General features: G+C 37.3%; 1 protein-coding gene across 3 annotated transcripts in view; it reads right to left on the bottom strand.

Moving 5' to 3' along the window:
* The window catches only part of CPED1 (cadherin like and PC-esterase domain containing 1), a 304,458-nt gene that overhangs the window by 179,477 nt on the left and 105,724 nt on the right, over positions 1-19,257 (bottom strand). The gene's annotated exons all lie outside the window — the stretch shown is intronic.

Raw genomic sequence — 19,257 nt, 5'->3', positions numbered from 1 at the left:
TGGTTAAGATGGTAAATTTCATGTTATATGTATATTACCACAATTTAAAAAATTTTTAAAGTAATATTGCAGTTTTCACAGCCTTACTCCCTCCAACAACCATGTTTAAACACCTGTTAATTTTGTACCACAAAAGTCCAGAAGAACAACTTTTTAATGGTTATAAATTTTGCAAAAGAAACAAAACACAAAATAACCCCTCCCTTGCTCCATTTCACAGCTCCTGCAAATATTGGAAGTAGTTTCCATCTCTGTTTTGTCTCCTCTTACTCACTGTTTTATCCAGAAACAATCTTTTAACCTTGAACTTTTTGTTTGTTTAGTCTGAAAAATATCACACAGCAAGCTTGAATGCTCGTAGGAATGACCGAGAATAGAGGACAAATTTATGATGGAACATGAAGTCTAGGGGATGATCATTTCAGGTTAAAAGGAAAAGACCTTTTTTTTTAAAGGAAAATATCTTATGTGATATTTTCCCTTAAAAGGAAATATCACATAAGAGTTCAGACTCAATTTTATCCTTGGTAGAACTAAGGACACAACTAAATATATGAAATCCAAGAGTCTATGTTCTTTTCCAAATTAAAAGGGGAATAAATATGCATTCAAATCTGCCTCTTTTTACTACAGTTGGAATTTAAGTCTATTGTTCTTGATTGATATTATTATTCTGCCTTTTACAGACTCAATTGGGATCTCTCTGTCTGACTCTGACCTAATCATTCTCTCTCCCTGGCACTTGCCAAACTCTTAAAGTGTATCTGAAGGAATTTGAGCACCTCAGAATTTTATCCCAATGTAATATGTTTTATATACAAAGTATTTTTATAATTCTCAATAAGAAAAATGTTTATAAATTTAATTTAAAATTTCAGTTACCATATGGCTCTAAATTTTAAAATATTTTTTCCAAAGAGTTACGATTACAATTATTTGTTGTACACAATTGGTCAGAAAAATAGAAATACATTACAAACCTTAATAAATAATTTATAAAATAAAAAGTAAAATTGTTTTGGAAATGCACCCCTTAGATGGGTACGACTTCTTTTTTTGTTTGTTTGTTTTTTTGGGAGGGTACACGGGCCTCTCACTGTTGTGGCCTCTCCAGTTGCGGAGCACAGGCTCTACATGCACAGGCTCAGTGGCCAAGGCTCATGGGCCCAGCCACTCCGCGGCATGTGGGGTCTTCCCAGACCGGGGCACGAACCTGTGTCCCCTGCATCGGCAGGCGGATTCTCAACCACTGCGCCACCAGGGAAGCCCACGACTTCTTTTTATTCACTAAGTTGAGTCTTTTTATCCATTGAGACAACAGTATTTATTGTTAGAATGAGAAGGGTTCAGCATTGGTATTAATATTATTTTCAATGTAAGCATGGAGAATATTTGTTCACACAAATACATAGATGTAGATGGAATGGTTTAGCTAGAGCAACATGACTTAATTCCTTGAGCTCCCTCCAAAGTATATGAAAAAAAAAAAAACACGTAGTGATTTATCATGAAATATTTAAATTTGTTAAAAACTGAAAACAATCTGAGTTGTGGAGGATTTGTTATTTGGTGATTAGCATCCTTCACTTTCTCTAATGAAAACCATATTTAAATGCATCTGTTTTGGGGAGGGGTTGCAGAATTTTTTCACCCTGGAGCAATTATTATTATAATATTAGGGATAGATGAGCGCTAGGTCTTTCTTTTGAAGAGCAGAGGTCTGTGCATGAAGGGATGGGGAATAAAAAGCACCTGCTTTAGAGGCGCTGTCTCAGCAAGATCAAATTTTAGGAAGGTATACATGTGAAAGATGAAGTTATGGGCATTGATTCTCTTGAAACTATCTATGGGCCTGTGAACCCCTTGGAGAGTCTTCATGGCTCCCCAGAGGCACACGACACCCCACTTGAGGATCATAGCTCTGGCTGTGTCTGGCCCAGAGGACACATCTGCTGCACGTCAGAGGGCTGTGGAAGGAGATGAAGGGCTGGTGAGCATTCTGGACCGTAGCAAGAAGTCTCCTTTGTGTTTTAAAGGGTCATGATTTAGGGGGAAAATCAGATATATAAAAACAGAAGGAAAAGAAGAAAAAAGATTTGAGAAAGGGAGGGAAAAAATGACTAAATTACAAACCTAAGCACTGATGTAATTTTTCATTTCACACACATGTGGTATTTGGATATAATTCTATGTCATACTTAATAATACTCACTAACCTTAGCCAAGTTGACACCATGTGCCAGACACTGTGTGTTTCTCATGCACTGTTTGGTTTATATTCACAGCAACGCTATGAGGTTGATACTCATTACCCCTATTTTATAGATGAAGAAACCGAGGGTTGAGAACACAAGTAATTTGCCTAAGGTTTTACAGCTAAAAGGTAACCAGTATGGGTGTTGAAACCAGTCTGCTTGGCTGCAAAGCCCCAGCATTACTTCTGCTATTGCGGCTTTGATTATACAGATTTAGGAATGTGGATGGACCCTGAAATATTGAAGAATGAATCATCTGTGTTTTTACTTTCACGGAAAATGCATTTGAAACTGTCACAATTCTCAAACACCCACACATCTAACAAATCAACTCAACAACTTGAGCATTTGTGTAGCCTAATTACCTTTTGGAAAAACTAAGGACATTTCTTTGTGACAAATGAAATTGCCTGGATCAAGAACAAAGTCTGTGTTAAGTCAAATGACTTAAGAACATAAATATTCTCATCATTTGTTTTAGCTCATTGAAAATTGGCTTGATTTAGGGTAAACCACAGAAAAACTAAATTAATTGACTGAACCTAAATTAGGATAGTTTTTCCTCATTCTCTGGAATTAGATCAAAACTCCAATATTTAAGTAAGTTTCATGCTTCCAGTGACATGAATAATTTTATTCATTTGTACTTCTTAATAACCCTAAGCTTTAAAGCATACAATAAAATTGGAAATTCAGAAAGTAGATTCTGTGATTTGATCAGTTTCATGGTTAAAATTTTTTTAATTTCCTATATGTATGTCAGAGAATTGATCAGGAGCAAGGTACCAAAATACAGAAGGCTATGAAGAGCATAAAAATTTAATTATTTGCTTTGAATGGTAGAACCCTGATTGCATTATATTCAACCTTCTCAGGGAGCTGGCAGGTTATCCTTCTTGCCCCGTCTAGAATCTCTCAGTAGGATATAAAGGATCAGAGAGACTTTACAGAAAAAAGTAAAAGTTAAAGTTGTAAGATTTTATCATTGGACTCTGTGGACATATGTCTACTCATTTTCTTTATATGAATGCCATTGTTCAAGCAGGTCACAGCTTCTTCATTTTCAGTGCCTAGAATGCACAGTCGAATGCCTGCTGCTTCTAGTTTGGTTTCTCCAACCTCACTCTGGCTTCCACCCCAAACGCTGGATAAACTGAACCCTTTCTAGGGTGCACAGATTCCTAAGTATTCTCTTCTCACCTTCTTATTGGAATACATCACACTTCATCATCCTACTATCCTCCAAGGGAACTGACCTGTGAGTTGAGGTCCCATGTTTTTGAAGATAACCCTTGATCCCCTGGTGGCTGAGAAGCAGGCACTTCTGCCTGGGTTGTTTTTACAGTAATGGGGACCTGGACACCTGGGACCTGCCTTGTCACACTAGGCAGGCTGAGCAACTAGTTATCCTGCCCACGTCTTAGAAGTGGCAGGACACCTCTGTTGGAAATGGCAGGAGGGAGAGGGAATGAGGTGGAGAAAGGCGGGGAGGAAAGTGAGCGGGAAAAGAAACACCAAGTTCCCAAGGCGAGAACTTATTCTATGCAGGGCCCTCAGGCGGGGTTTGGAGCAAAGGAGACCTAAGAGCCAGACAAATGGAGATGAAGCATGTAAATGGGTAGTCTGCTGTGACAGCAGGAAGCTCTCCTCCTCTCCACCTCCTCACTTCCCGCTTCTCTGTCCCACCCCCTTCCATGCGCTCTCTCTCAGGAAAGGGCATCACCAGTCACATCATGGCTGCAGAGTCCTCTCTGAGCCCTCTCTGTCTAGCCCCTCTCTCTCAACTCACCACTGACTCTTGTTTCTACCTCCAAAAGGTGCCAGGTTCTCACCTTCTTTAGACCACCCCCTCACCGACCCGTCCAAGCCACCATCCTCCTCGCCCAGATGCCTTGCAACCGGTCGCTCTGTCCCCACTCATAAACCTCTTCAGTCTGTTCTCTACACAGCAGCAGCAGAGTGGGCTTGAAAAGGCAGATCTAATGACGACACTGTGGTGTTCTGTGATCATGCCTGGACTCTCCTACCTCAGGGCATCGGAATGGGCCCTTTGCTGGGAATGCTTTACCACTAGCTCTTCAAATGACACTCAGTCTCCTCCATGAAGCACAGCTCAGATATCACTTGGTCAGGGAGATCTTGCTACCTCTCAAAAGTGGGCAATCCAGTTTCTTTCTACACAGCCTCCTCCCTCGTTGAGTTCTTAGCAATATTAAAAATCTGCATTGGGCTTCCCTGGTGGCGCAGTGGTTGGGAGTCTGCCTGCTGATGCAGGGGACACGGGTTCGTGCCCAGGTCCGGGAGGATCCCACATGCCGTGGAGTGGCTGGGCCCGTGAGCCATGGCCGCTGAGCCTGCACGTCCGGAGCCTGTGCTCCACAGCAGGAGAGGCCACAACAGTGAGAGGCCTGCATACCGCCAAAAAAAAAAAAAAAAAAAAAAAAGAAATCTGCATTATGCCAAGGGAAGTAAGTCAGACAGAGAAAGACAAATACTGTATGATGTCACTTATATGTGGAATTAAAAAAATACAGCAAACTAGTGAGGATAACAAAAAAGAAGCAGACTCACAGATATAGAGAATAAATTAGTGGTTACCAGTTGCCGGGGGGGGGCAGTGGGGGGGAGAGTGGGAGGTACAAACTATGGGGTGTACAATAGGCTGAAGGAGGTATTGTATAACACGGGGAACAGAGCCAATATTTTGTAATAACTGTTCATGGAAAGCAACCTTTCAAAATTGTATTAAAAAATTATAGTTCTCTGTATTTGTTTATATATGTATAATTAATTTTTGGGGGGAGGGTGGTACGCGGGCCTCTCACTGTTGTGGCCTCTCCCGTTGAGGAGCACAGCCTCCGGATGTGCAGGCTCAGCGGCCATGGCTCACGGGCCCAGCCGCTCCGTGGCATGTGGGATCTTCCCGGACTGGGGCACAAACCCGTGTCCCCTGCATCGGCAGGCGGACTCTCAACCACTGCGCCACCAGGGAAGCCCTGTATAATTAATTTTTATCTGTATTTCATCTACTATTCAACACAAGAATAAACTCCACAAAAGCAGGGACTTTGTCTTGTTTGTTACTATATCACTTGAACCTAACACAATGTCTAGCATATGAGACACTTCATATGAAAAGTGCCCAGTAAATATTTGTACAAGGAATCAAAAAACTCATTTAACCCATAGGAAACTAGTCCTATTTTTCAGATAGAAAAAGTGGTTCAGAGAGGTTGAAAGACTTGCCTGGGGTCACACAGTTGGTACAAGGATCTTCCTACTGCACATCCATATCTAGGCCTCTAGAGGTCATGCTTTGGGATTTTTGTTTTTAGTTCTGTAGATCCAGCACTATAGATCCAGTACTAGTGATTTATTTCTCTCTCCTTTAGAGTAAAAATGTAATTGGATATACACTTCTCACTCAGCCTGAAAGAACGTCATCATTGTCTTATTCATATTTTAAAATCACATTTCTTTTTCCTTTAATGGTAACTCCTTGAAAGCATGAAAATGTAACATAGTTCCTCAGCATAATGTTTTTCTTCTTTGACTTCTGAGTTTAAAGTAATAATTTCACTCTCTGTGACTTGAATACATATTCTTTATGTAGATGATTTGGGTAATCAAGCACACGGGAAAATTCTCATGCCTTTCAAATATATCTGGAATCAAATTTCTGATAGAAATCAATTTGTAAGAGTACTTTTTTTTTTTAAGATGTTGGGGGTAGGAGTTTATTAATTAATTAACTTATTTTTGCTGTGTTGGGTCTTCGTTTCTGTGCGAGGGCTTTCTCTAGTTGCGGCAAGCGGGGGCCACTCTTCATCGTGGTACGCGGGCCTCTCACTATCGCGGCCTCTCTTGTTGCGGAGCACAGGCTCCAGAGGCGCAGGCTCAGTAGTTGTAGCTCATGGGCCTAGTTGCTCCGCGGCATGTGGGATCCTCCCAGACCAGGGCTCGAACCTGTGTCCCCTTCATTAGCAGGCAGATTCTCAACCACTGCGCCACCAGGGAAGTCCGGAACAGTACTTTTTTAAACAGGTAAAGGAGGCTGTGATGGCTGGAACTATTGGATTCTGGAAGACTAGACACCAGGCATTGGGAAGTTGGTTTAGAAGGGGACACATACTACATATAGATACATATAAATACAGGGATACCAGGAATTCCTCTCTTGTTTACAGTCCCTTTCTCCAAATGGTAAAACTTGCTTCACAGAGCTTCTAATAACTATTAATAGTTTCGTAAGCATGGAGGCGAGGGAGAGAGGACAAGCTGTTATGAGACAGAGGATAGACTGGGGGGTATGGGGATGCTCCATATCAGGAAATGAGGAAGTCAGAGAATGACTGCTTTACTGGAAGATGCTCCAAAGAGACAGAATTTACAAAAGCAATGAAATATGTCTGTATATTGCAGTACGTATAGAATACAGCACGATGCATGTGTGCAGAATCCTGAGAAAGAATCCATCTTTGTCTGCCTTAGTAACATTCAGAGAAATGAAAGACAAACTTTCAGTTCCACCTCACAATATTAGGTCATTTATATAATTCAAAGGAATTCAGGCTAAAAACCGATTTGAGGTTCATGTTGAAATCAAATAGAAGTACACACAGAAGATACATGGATAAAAATAATGCACTCTCAGATGCTGAGTCGAAAGTGCTAGTGCTAACTTTACGGTAATTAAAAAAAAACCTATGTATTGCAAAATCTCCTTAAATGGAAAAACAATTCCCAGTGACTTACAAATGTTGATATCATTCCAAATAACTGTCACCTAGGCAATCTAAATTGCACTGAAGATTTACCACCATTCAGAATCTCTACTTAGCAATATAGCCTTACTACCACAGCATGGATTATCAAATAACTTTTCAAAAATAAATATGTATATTCCAGTGAAAGAAAATGGTCAAAGATTTGCTGTCCAAATACTCTTGCTTTCTCTTTTTCTTTCACTATTGGACAGTGCAGGCAATACCTATAAAGACCACTTGGGGGCAATACAGTATTTCTGTTGCATCTCATCACATAGCTATGTAGGTTTCAGAGAAGATTGCTGTTTCTTTCAAATTTGAAGCCCCATTTTAATATATGGGAGGGAAAAGGCTGTATTTCCTTTTAAACTTACAATGCATAAATCACATAAGACAAATGCAAGTCAGATTTTCTCCTGAAGGGAACAAAAGTCTGTCTTCTTTTAGCAGACAAATCAGTCTTACCTAGTTGGCACATTTGGGAATATTTTATATTTAGAATTTGTCACAGCTTTAGAGATAGATCTCAAAGAATAAAGGAAACTGTAAATAGAAATGTTAAAAATGACAAACATATAATGTTCTTCAAAATGTACTGGTGGAAAGTTATTTTGTTTCTATACCTAATGTGAAAATGTAAATATCACCTGTCTTCTCCACTGGGTATATATAGTTTAGAATAAACTTAAGCATTAAAGTAATTAATTTTTGACGACATTTACTCGCATTGTCTTCACTGTTATTACCTTGCATTCACATCACACTTTGTAAAGGGGTTATTTTATTACTGATTATTCTTTTCAGCAATTTGATGAGTGGAGTCTCTATTCCAAGCCATTTCTCTCCCCTCTGTCTGCTGAGTATTAAGTATTGTGTCAGGCACTGAAGGTTTTTCTTTTGAAATCAAAAATAAACATAATCTCTTCTTTAAAGAATTTTACATGTATTTAGGCAAGTAAATTTTTCTGCTTCGTTTTTGTTCTCTTGATTCTTTTATTTACTTTATCTAATTTTTTTCCTCCCAATATATTTTCCTGTCTTCAGAAGATATTTAACATTACCACAGGGATGCAAAACTCAGGTGAGCCTTGTTGTCAAAGTCCAAGAATCAACGCTTATGAAATTAAATTTGGTAACTCTCTTGGTGCCTTCTTAGAAGTGAAAAAAAAAAAAAATCAGGAAGATGGCAGGGAGTTTTGCCTTAATTCATGGGTCCATTACCCAAAGATTTATCTTAACAAATCCTTATCATATGGAGGGTAGTGAAGGAAGAGATTATAGCTGCTCTGCCTTTGAACATCTTTCTGGCTTAGCTAGCTCATCTATTGAAGAAATAATGAGAAACTGAAAAATTAAGATGGTGTTCCCTGTGGATGCTTAAACTGCTCTGGAGCATTGCTTACAAGAGTCCTCATCTTTCATGCTCAGTTTTTACTCTAAACCCTTGTTTATCTTATAAATTTCTGATCAGCGAGGTGTACCAGAAATCAGAGCAATAAGTCTGTACGGGATAACAACAGAAAGAGGAAGAGCCTCCATAAACTAATTTATAAGAGCTTCTGTGATGTCCACAGGCCATCCACTCTTAGGCTCCAGTTTGGAGAAATAACACTTGATCTTTGCAAATCCTTAACTGGGCATCTTCCTCATCCCGACACAGGCATCCACTAGATGGTGCCAAGGAGAAGGGAGCTTTGAACAGGACAGGTAAAGGAGGGGCGGGGAGCAAAGGAGTAGGCAAATACACACCCTAAACCCCAAACTACCACTGAGGCTTCCCCTCTTCCATCTCTCCAGCATCCTGAATGGATTCACTTACTTCACCTGATTTCACACTGAAGTCCCTGAGTATTAACCTCCATTTTTCTGGATGGATAATTAACACTTGTCCATCAGTTTTCTTGCATTAAAGGAAATAATAATTAGCAAATTTATTTATTAGGGTTAAGTTTCACCTTTACGTTGTCACTACAATGCATATATATAATGTGTCCATATCAGATAATTATATCAGTTCACTATGTTAGAAGAGATGACATAATTAACAAAGATGGTATATATAAATACATTATATTTATCTTCTGTTGCAGAGCCTACTCTAAAATTTATCTTCTGTTGCAGAACCTACTCTAAAATATTTCCCCAAGTTTCAGTTTTTAGCAAGTTAAAATTAACAAGATACCTTTAATAAAAATGATAATGATAGACAATCATTCACTGATTAATATTTTTTGAGGGCTTCCCTGGTGGCGCAGTGGTTAAGAATCCGCCTGCCAATGCAGGGAACATGGGTTCGAGTCTTGGTCCAGGAAGATCCCATATGCTGCAGAGCAACTAAGCCTGTGCACCACAACTACTGAGCCTGCGCTCTAGAGCCCGTGAGCCACAACTACTGAAGCCCGTGTGCCTAGAGCCGGCGCTCTGCAACAAGAGAAGCCACCGCAATGAGAAGCCCGCACACCGCAATGAAGAGTAGCCCCTGCTCGACGCAACTAGAGAAAGCCCGTGTGCAACAACGAAGACCCAATACAGCCAAAATAAATAAATAAATAAATTTAAAAAAATATATATTTTTTGAGTGCCTGGCACTCTCCAGATTTTGCCTGCAGTTCTGAAAGCTTAGGTTCATGTGTTTAAATGATCACTTTTGATCAAGTAAACATGACTATGATTAATGAATAATTTTCTTAGGCTAATAATCCAGATTCAGTGTTAAGAATAAATTAATGTACAAAATTACCCAAAAGCCTTTTATGGAACAAAGATGGAAATGAATGAGTGAATAAAATGAATGAATAAAGGAAACTTTTCAACACAAGAGACAAAGTTGCCATGGGCAGCATCAGTGCCATCAACAGCATAAAATTGTTTTGCATTTATGCACTTTAAAATCCTGGGCAGTTGCAAAATAATCATTCTTTTTCTAGAGCTAACATATACCTGAAATAATATTTAACACCAATATGGGCTGATTAGATAAGTGTTATTTTGCAATTATTATTTAGGTTTTTATTGTAAGTCAGCTCTCATCACATGTTTATTCAATTTTATTCTGGTTATCTATAATTTCTATTTATATAAAATCATACTTTAAAATGAACACCCTGATGCAATTTTTAAATTTAATCCAAGCAAGAGTAGACCAAGTAATACATCAACTCTTTTTACAAACTCCCAGAAGCAGGCTTTTATTCACATTCCTTCTACAGCTGACGTAAATCTCCTGGGCCTCCAGAAGGGCCAGATGCTCAGTGAAGACGTCTTTTACAAGGTCTGCTCCATAGTCTGCAGTTTTAGATGTAAAATGAAGATCAGGAGAAGAACACTTCCTCAAGTTGAAAAACTATAACATAACTTTATACCTGCTTCGAAAGACATTACTCATTTTTACCTTGAGAATATATGAGCTATCTCACCTGACATTATGAAAGGCATTGTATAAATATTGACGACAAATGAGGCTAACTTTATCCCTACAACTGTATCATGTTTCCAAAACTGAATAAGAGACATATGCATCTTTTAAAAGGGGTCCTTGTAAATAACAACATGCCCCTCTTTGCCAAGGTTCACTCTCTCCTCTGTGCACATTTGCTGATTGCATCGACGTGAGAGGGAACTGTGGGCACTGGAAATGGAAGAATGGTCCCTCAAAGGCCAGTGCAGTGGTGGTAGAGAGCTGGTGATTTAGAGACTGGGCAGCAGCTTGCTTTAACTTTGGTTTCCACTGGAGGTGATTCTCATAGATACTGACGTGAGCAAAGACGGCAATGTCCTGTGTTTTCCCTTTTCTATCAAAGTGGCCCTGCCCAGAAATTCAGATGATGACATCTGCCTATTACATTTCCTGGAAAGCCACTAGAAGATCATTGCAAAATACAGGGCTGAATTAGAACAGCTAGGGATTAAATATCCTTGGGCAATTTCTTCACATGGTTAAACAATTTTAAATGATCTTTGATTGAATTCCACCCAAGCATTTATCAAGAGCTGATTACATTCAAGGAATTATCCTCATGTAACCTCTGAATATCAAATATCAACAAAAGAACATCTTCAAATATGGAATGGCTGATCAAAGTACAAATTCATTTAAGTTATGTCTCAACTAGAGAAAATAAGGCTTTGGATACGTCTTCCTGCCAGAAGTCACAAATCACTCCAGCAATACATTTTCATCAAAGCAGTCAGTTATGATCACAAGTATATAGAATCTCCAGACATCATAAAGAAGTTATAGTTTCCTCTCTGCTGGATAACTTTACAATGGATGAGGGGATAACTTGTGACTTTACTCTAAGAACCAAATTTAAATTTCTTGCAGCTAATCTATATGACTTGTATATAAAGACAGCCATGGATGTATTTGACTGAAAGGTATAGTTACAGTGTCTGTGGAAGAGTTCTACTCTTCAATGCATAGGTATAACTGGAGTGTTTTATAATTGAATGGAGAGCTTTTTCAGGGAAGAAATGTTTGAATAAAATATTGCTTGCAGTTGAATTTATTATATTCACCAAGAAAATGACATTGCTTAACAGCAAGCAGCAAAAAAGGTGGTTTTAAAACTGGATCAAAGGATATAATAATCAAATGTTGCATTTGCTATTAATTTTCTTTCTTCTCCACCTCCCTTTCCCTTTTAAATGTGAACATTCTTTGGAAACATCTAACACTTATATTTTAAATTATTTCTACTGTACAGAAGGGGATTTTAGAAAAGTTTAGTTTATAAAGCTTCTATTTCCATTATTTCTCAAATTTGCATTAATGATATTTTTCAACTCTCTCCAAAGCTATAGTACATAAAGTATCTCAGCAGCAGACATAATTGGAAATAAATGAGCTCATAGTTATATCTGTTATTACTTTCATACTCCTTTAGCTGCCAGAATGTTCTATAAATGGCCGCCAATAACCAGTTTAGTGGGCTTACCTCACTGCACAGTGCATAAATCACTACTGATTTAACCGAGTAATTTAGCCTTTGCATTCAGGACTCAGTACAAACACACACACACACAAATTATGTTTTGTGGAAATTTAAGAACAGTATTTAACAAAACATTGATATCACATGGTTAGTCTTTAAAGTGGGTTTTGGTCCTGTCCTCCACATTAGCATTGAAAACTGTTTCTATGTATTTTTTCACTTCTAAAAATATCACAAGGTAGCTGTATTTTGGAGAATGGTTAAGTGATTTAACAGATAAGTATAATCTATTTGTTTTAACTGAAGCTATAAGTACTTCAGTTGGGTAAATAAATAGACCCTTGTTTTCTGAATCTATCTGTAGCGTCAAGTATTTCCTTCCTCTAGAAGGAAATAATTGCTCTCTGGCACATTAATCCAGGAAGCTGCACTACCTCCCTTTGAGAGCAGATAACAGTACTGTCCAGAATAATCAGGCAAGATCTTGAAAAGACAAATCCCAAGGAGAGGATGAAAATGACAAGAACTGCATGCTTTCCCATGCTACAACTGCAGCTCGCATCTGTCCTGCAGACATGACAAAGATATGAATAACAAACAAAGCAGTGAACAAAGCATGAAAATCTAAAGAAAACCAAATCACAAAGAGCTTTCTTTTCATACGATTTTCCTTTAGGAAGTACATAAAAACTATCACAAAAAAAGGATATCATTTCTACCGGTCATTTCTACTGGGGTTGGGGGGTGTGGTGCTTAAATAAAGAAAAAACAAAACAAAACTTAAAAACAATTACTTGGACTATCTAAGAGCTTCACTTTCCCATCAAGATGGTGAACTATTATAGGTTAAATGAGAATTAAAGTATGAATTTAACTAAAGAGCAAATGAAAACTTGTGTGAAACTGATTTTGAAAGATATTTTGAACTGGCTTGGCCAGTGGTGGCAGTGGGCAGGGATTGCTGGAGTTTGAGGAGGATGTTGCCAGAGGTTTCTTTGAAGGGACAGTTTGGAGGAAAGCATTTTTGTTTTCCTCCTGCCTCCCCCTGTGGTCCCGTAGGACATTCACTGCCTGCTCCTTCCCTGTTAAGGGTGTGAAACCCACCCCAGGATTCAGGTTGTTGAATGTCCCGCTCAGATGAGGAGGTGATGAGACGTGTGGGATTACATCACAACTGGCATTCACTCCTCTACCCTATTCTCTCTCAAGCCCCAAGTTTGATGGATTATAATGAGGGGGAGTGCCTCCTCCCAGGGCTTTTCTATTTAAGAGGTTAGGGAGTGAGATTCTGACCAAGGAAGTCACCTGATACCGTAGTAGCAGAGAGAAGTGATCAAAAGTGGTTTTACAATGCCTGGAACTCATCCTCATACCTCTTTTGGATTTACCTGGCCTTCCCCCAATATGATAATGGTGAGAATAAATAGTATCTGCAGGATAACTTAAGCTCAAAGGACAAAAGAGGGGACAAATGAAAAGTATAGCTACCTGGAAAGAAAAGCAACAAACTAAATGCCATATATCATGCTCCTAAAACTAAAGGACAAGGGGTTCTGTGGCAATGGGTAGCACATTGGACTTCTAAAACCAATGGGCTATGAATTTAAAATAAGCATGATTAATATACTCATACTAGAATAATAGAAGATAGTAGCAAAATGAAATATTAAAGAAGATCATTAAAAAGAACCAAGAGGAAAAATAGTAAGAAATCAATAGATATAAGTAAAAATGTGCATAGTTCTCAAGTTAAGGGGTATCGGCACATGAAGGAAGGGGTCAAAATCTGGACAACAGAAGAAAGAAAGAAAAAACAGTGAGCAAAAATATTCCAAGAAATAATGGAAACAAATTTCCCAGAATTAAAGAGTAAAGACTTCAGGCCCAAACTGGAAACACAAATAAGAAAAGAAACAAATCCAGGGGGATGTTGTGAACAGTTTAGGGGACGTGAGGGTGATAAATTCCTTGATAAAGTTTGGTTAGGTTTGGTTTTTTAAGAAAACAAAACAAAACAAAAAGTGATTATTTCAACCAGAATTAAAAATCTACACTGTAGATCTACACTGCAGTGTGGGGAAGTAGTGTAGAGAGCAAGGGATATTAGTCATAAGGGGGCAGAGGGAGATATTAAAAATTTAAGAACTTAATAGGAGAAAATAAACATGAATGTATGTCTTAAATGAAGGATATCCATTGCATGTTATATTAAGAATGTATAACTTTTAAGCTGACAGAAGAAAATTCAATCTTTACAGTGAAAAGCAGGAAAGGATATTTTAAATAAAACAAAAAGAATGCATTGAAAAATTTAAAAAATAAGATGGTAGTCACAATCTAGGCAAATCAGTTAAAAATCATAAATTAAAAATGAAGATTCTCAGATTGGATGAAAACAATAAATTCCAAAACTATATTGACTATTTAAAAATACATTTACTACAAAGACATGTAGAAAGGGTAAAATTAAAAATACATATGGTAAAACAAAAATATGAACTAAAAGAAAATTCACAGCAATCTTAATATCTGACTAAAATAGAAATTAAAGTATCCTAAGACAAAAGAAAGCTAATATATACTGGTTAAAGGAACTATGGAGAAAGAAGTTGTACCCATCATAAATAACAGGTAGTAAACAACATAACTTCAAAATAGTCGACCCACTGAATAGCAGGGAGAAACAGACCAACAACTGTAGTTAGAGATTTTAATACATTCCACTTAGCAACTATCAGATCAAGAGGAAAAAAATAGGTATCTGCAAAATATGATTAATAAGAGAGCCTTTAACTATTAATATATACAGAATTTCTATACCCATGTAGAGTTTTTCTTTTCAAGCACCCATAGAAGTTTTTTTTTAAATAGAAAGATTATTAATAAAAGAAAGCCTGGATAAATTCCAAGATAGCAGTAGCATACAGGATTTGTCCTCTGATAATAATGCAATATATTAGAAATTCATAACAAAAGGATAGCTGAAAAAGAATCCTTTGTTTATAAACTGAATAATATGTTATTAAATACCTTGAGTTAAACAAGGCAATCATAAGGAATATTAAAAAATAATTAGAATTAAATAATTCAAAATTTATGGGACATGACTAAAGCAGGACATAAAAGGGACATATAGCTTTAGCCATTTTTACTAGGAAACAAAAAATGTTAAGCATAAAGGAGGCAAACATTCAAATAAAGAAACTATAAAGAAACAATAGAGCAAACAAACAAAACACTAGAAGCCAAGAAATGACACAAATAAGGGCATAAATCTGTAAAACTGGGAAAAACAACTTCAAAATGATGAAAAAGATTAACAAAAAACTAGTTTCTTTCTTTCTTTCTTTTTTTTTTTGCAGTACGCGGGCCTCTCACTGCTATGGCCTCTCCCTTTGTGGAGCACAGGCTCCGGATGCGCAGGCTCAGCAGCCATGGTTCATGGGCCCAGCCGCTTTGCGGCATGTGGGATCTTCCCGGACCAGGGCACGAACCCGTGTCCCCTGCATCGTCAGGTGGACTCTCAACCACTGCGCCACCAGGGAAGCCCTCTAGGGAATCTTGAAATAAACTTAAGCAAGACCATATAAGATATCTGTGGAGGAATAAAAATTAAACTCTAATAAAGGACAAATAAAGTGACCTGAATAAATGGAGAGACTTAATATTATGAATAATCAACTCTTCAAAAATTAAGCTAAAAATTCAATGCTATTATATTGAAATTCCAGTAGGATTTTTTTTTGAATTTTTGAATTTTATTTATTTTTTTAAACAGCAGGTTCTTGTTAGTTATCTATTTTATACATATTAGTGTATATGTATCAATCCCAATCTCCTAATTCATTCCACCACCACCACCACCACCACCACTTTCCCCCCTTGGTGTGCATACGTTTGTTCTCTACATCTGTGTCTCTATTTCTGCCCTGCAAACCAGTTCATCTGTACCATTTTTCTAGGTTCTACATATGTGCTTTAATATACAATATTTGTTTTTCTCTTTGTGACTTACTTCACTCTGTATGACAGTCTCTAGATCCATCCACATCTCTACAGATGACCCAATTTCATTCCTTTTTATGGCTGAGTAATATTCCATTGTATATATGTACCACATCTTCTTTATCCATTCGTCTGTCGATGGGCATTTAGGTTGCTTCCATGACCTAGCTATTGTAAATAGTGCTGCAATGAACATTGGGGTGTATGTGTCTTTTTGAATTATGGTTTTCTCTGGGTATATGCCCAATAGTGGGATTGCTGGATCGTATGGTAATTCTATGTTTAGTGTTTTAAGGAACCTCCATACTGTTCTCCATAGTGGCTGTATCAATTTACATTCCCACCAACAGTGCAAGAGGGTTCCCTTTTCTCCACACCCTCTCCAGTATTTGTTGTTTGTAGATTTTCTGATGATGCCCACTCTAACTGGTGTGAGGTGATACCTCATTGTGGTTTTGATTTGCATTTCTCTAATAATTAGTGATGTTGAGCCGCTTTTCATGTGTCTCTTGGCCATCTGTATGCCTTCTTTGGAGAAATGTCTATTTAGGTCCCCTGCCCATTTTTTGATTGTTTTTTTTTTTTTTTAATATTGAGCTGCATGAGCTGTTTATATATTTTTGAGATTAATCCTTTGTCCGCTGATTCATTTGCAAATATTTTCTCCCATTCTGAGGGTTGTCTTTTCATCTTGTTTGTAGTTTCCTTTGCTTTGCAAAAGTTTTTAAGTTTCATTAGGTCCCATTTGCTTATTTTTGTTTTTATTTCCATTACTGTAGGAGGTGGATCCAGTAGGATTTTTAAAGTATAATTGATATTCTAAAATGTTTATGAGGAAATAAACGCCCACCACATAGTTAACAATCTTGAAAACAAAAAGTAGACAAGAGGCACCTCCCGTGTCAGGCATGAAGACATACTTATACTGCCAAAATAATAAAAAAGAGTGGGCCAACTGGAACCAAACAGAGACATCAGAGGCAGCTCCATATACATATGGAAACTTACACAACAAAAGTGATGTCAGATTCATAGGAAATGATGAGTTTTTAGCCTGTCAGAATGGAATATTTAGAAAAAAAGAAAAAAAGTGGATCAGAGGTGCTCTCTCATTGAATTAAATATTTATATGTCCAGGGAAAATTATAAAGTAATAGAAAAAAATGGAGAAGCACACCTTTGTGACTTAGAGATAAGAATGGATTTCTGAAACTAAATCCCCAAAGAGGAACCATATGGAAAAAGTAATTTGATTAATGAATTGAAGATTTCTAATCAAAAAATAACACTATGATAAAGTTAACAGAGAGAGGACAAATGGAGCTATTTGCAAGATCAAGATAACACTTTTTACCTGTGACAGCTGGAAAAGGTCAAATGTTGGCCTACGTGGGGGTATGGAAAGTGATACAGGCATTTGGGAGGGTGAGCTGGCATTATTTAATTCTATCAAATGAACCTATATCTTATGCCCCAGCCATCCCAGTTCTGGGTATATACTCTTCAGAGAATCATATGCAGGTTCATAGAGTCAGATACAAGGATTTGTGCATTTGAAGTATTGTTTGCTTTAGCCAAGAGCTGGAGCAATCCAGATGTCTATCACTGGAGCAGTGGGGAGGTAAACTATAAGGGAAAACATATCACTAATACTGCAAATCAGTGAAAAAATAACAGAAGATATACACATAGCAATGTGAAGGTTTCTTCCTAAAAATACGTAGTGCTGCATTTTAAAAATAGCCAGAGGGACTTTCTTGGCAGTCCAGTTGTTAAGACTCCACGCTTCCACTGTGGGGGGGGGGGGGCATGGTTTGATCCCTGGTCAGGGAACTAAGATCCCACATGCTGCATGGCCAAATATATATATATATAGTAAAAGGAAAAGGAAAAAATATCTAATATAATACAGTTTATATGCTAAAGATACTTGCATGCATAACAAAATAAAAATGCTTATTTTACAAGAATATGCACAGAAAAACACACATTAAATCATTATAATGATGGCCTTTGAGAGGAAGGATAATTAAGTGGGAAACGGAAATAAAATGTATTAAATAAAACGTATTAAATAAAACAGATAAAACAAGAGAGGAGGCTTGCACACACAGATGTTGCAAGTTCTACAAGGACAGGGATTTGGGTCTCTGCTCAACCAACATTTGTCTAATACATGAATGTGACATGAATAGAGGATTATGACTCATATCTCTCTATATGTGAGTTCTAATTATTTGGTTGAACCATATGAAACTGTAATTTTTTGTAGGTCAAAAATGGCCAATTGTCAGCAATTGCATACAATTCAACTTAATAGAAAAGGGCAACTGGGGAATAATTAAAGGTTCTTAGGGAAATATAAACAGCCACTGTGAAGACTTGTAGGAGATAACATGAAAGACCAATCAAATTAGATTCCACTTTTTCATGAATAAAAAACACTTAATACTGATATAATTGAGATGAGATGATTGTCTTTAAAATAAACGACCCTTAAGACCTAAGTCATTAACACCATTTCCTTAAAATACCAGTTACCTATTTTACTAAGTAATGTAACATCTGCATCTTTTGTCATGCTCACCTGTTTTTTAATTGACAATTTTTAAACATACCATTAAAAAATTTTTCACTGTTGGAAGATTTTCCAAAACTTAAAGTGCAGTTTATGTAAGAAAAATTCTGAAAAGTATCAAGTACAGTCACTTTTAAATCTCTCAAAACTATAAAAGACACTTGTGCCTTCTTTTTTAATACCATTTTTTATGATTAAAATACAAAAACCTGTACATATTTAATGCATACAATTTGATGAGTTTAGAGATAAGTATACACCCATGAAACCATCACTACAATCAAGTCATAAACATATCTATCCCCTTCAAAAGTTTCCACCCAACCTATTTATTTATTTATTTAGTGATAAGAACATAAAATCTATCCTCTTAGCAAACCTCAGTATTATTAACTATAGGCGCTATACTGTAAGTCGATCTCCAGGATTTATTCATCTAGCATAACTGAAACTTTAGACCCTTAGACTAACACCACCCTATTTCCCTCTTTCCCCAGCCCCTGGTAACTACCATTCTATTCTCTGCTTCTGTGAGTTTGACTAGTTTAGATTCCTTCTATAAGAGGGATCGGGTAGTATTTGTTCTTTGAAGGCATCTTTGATCTTACAGAAATAATTGTACAGAAAACAGATTAGAGGAAGTGGGAGGAAACTGAAAGAGTGCATGTGTGCATTTCCCCTTAACTACACTCTGAAAAATTATTTCTGTAAAATCAGAA

The sequence above is a fragment of the Mesoplodon densirostris genome, chromosome 9 (genome assembly GCF_025265405.1).
Source record: "Mesoplodon densirostris isolate mMesDen1 chromosome 9, mMesDen1 primary haplotype, whole genome shotgun sequence".
NCBI classification, from domain to species: domain Eukaryota; kingdom Metazoa; phylum Chordata; class Mammalia; order Artiodactyla; family Ziphiidae; genus Mesoplodon; species Mesoplodon densirostris.
Note: the sequence above shows the minus strand (reverse complement) of the source record. Positions and strands in the feature narration are given on the sequence as shown.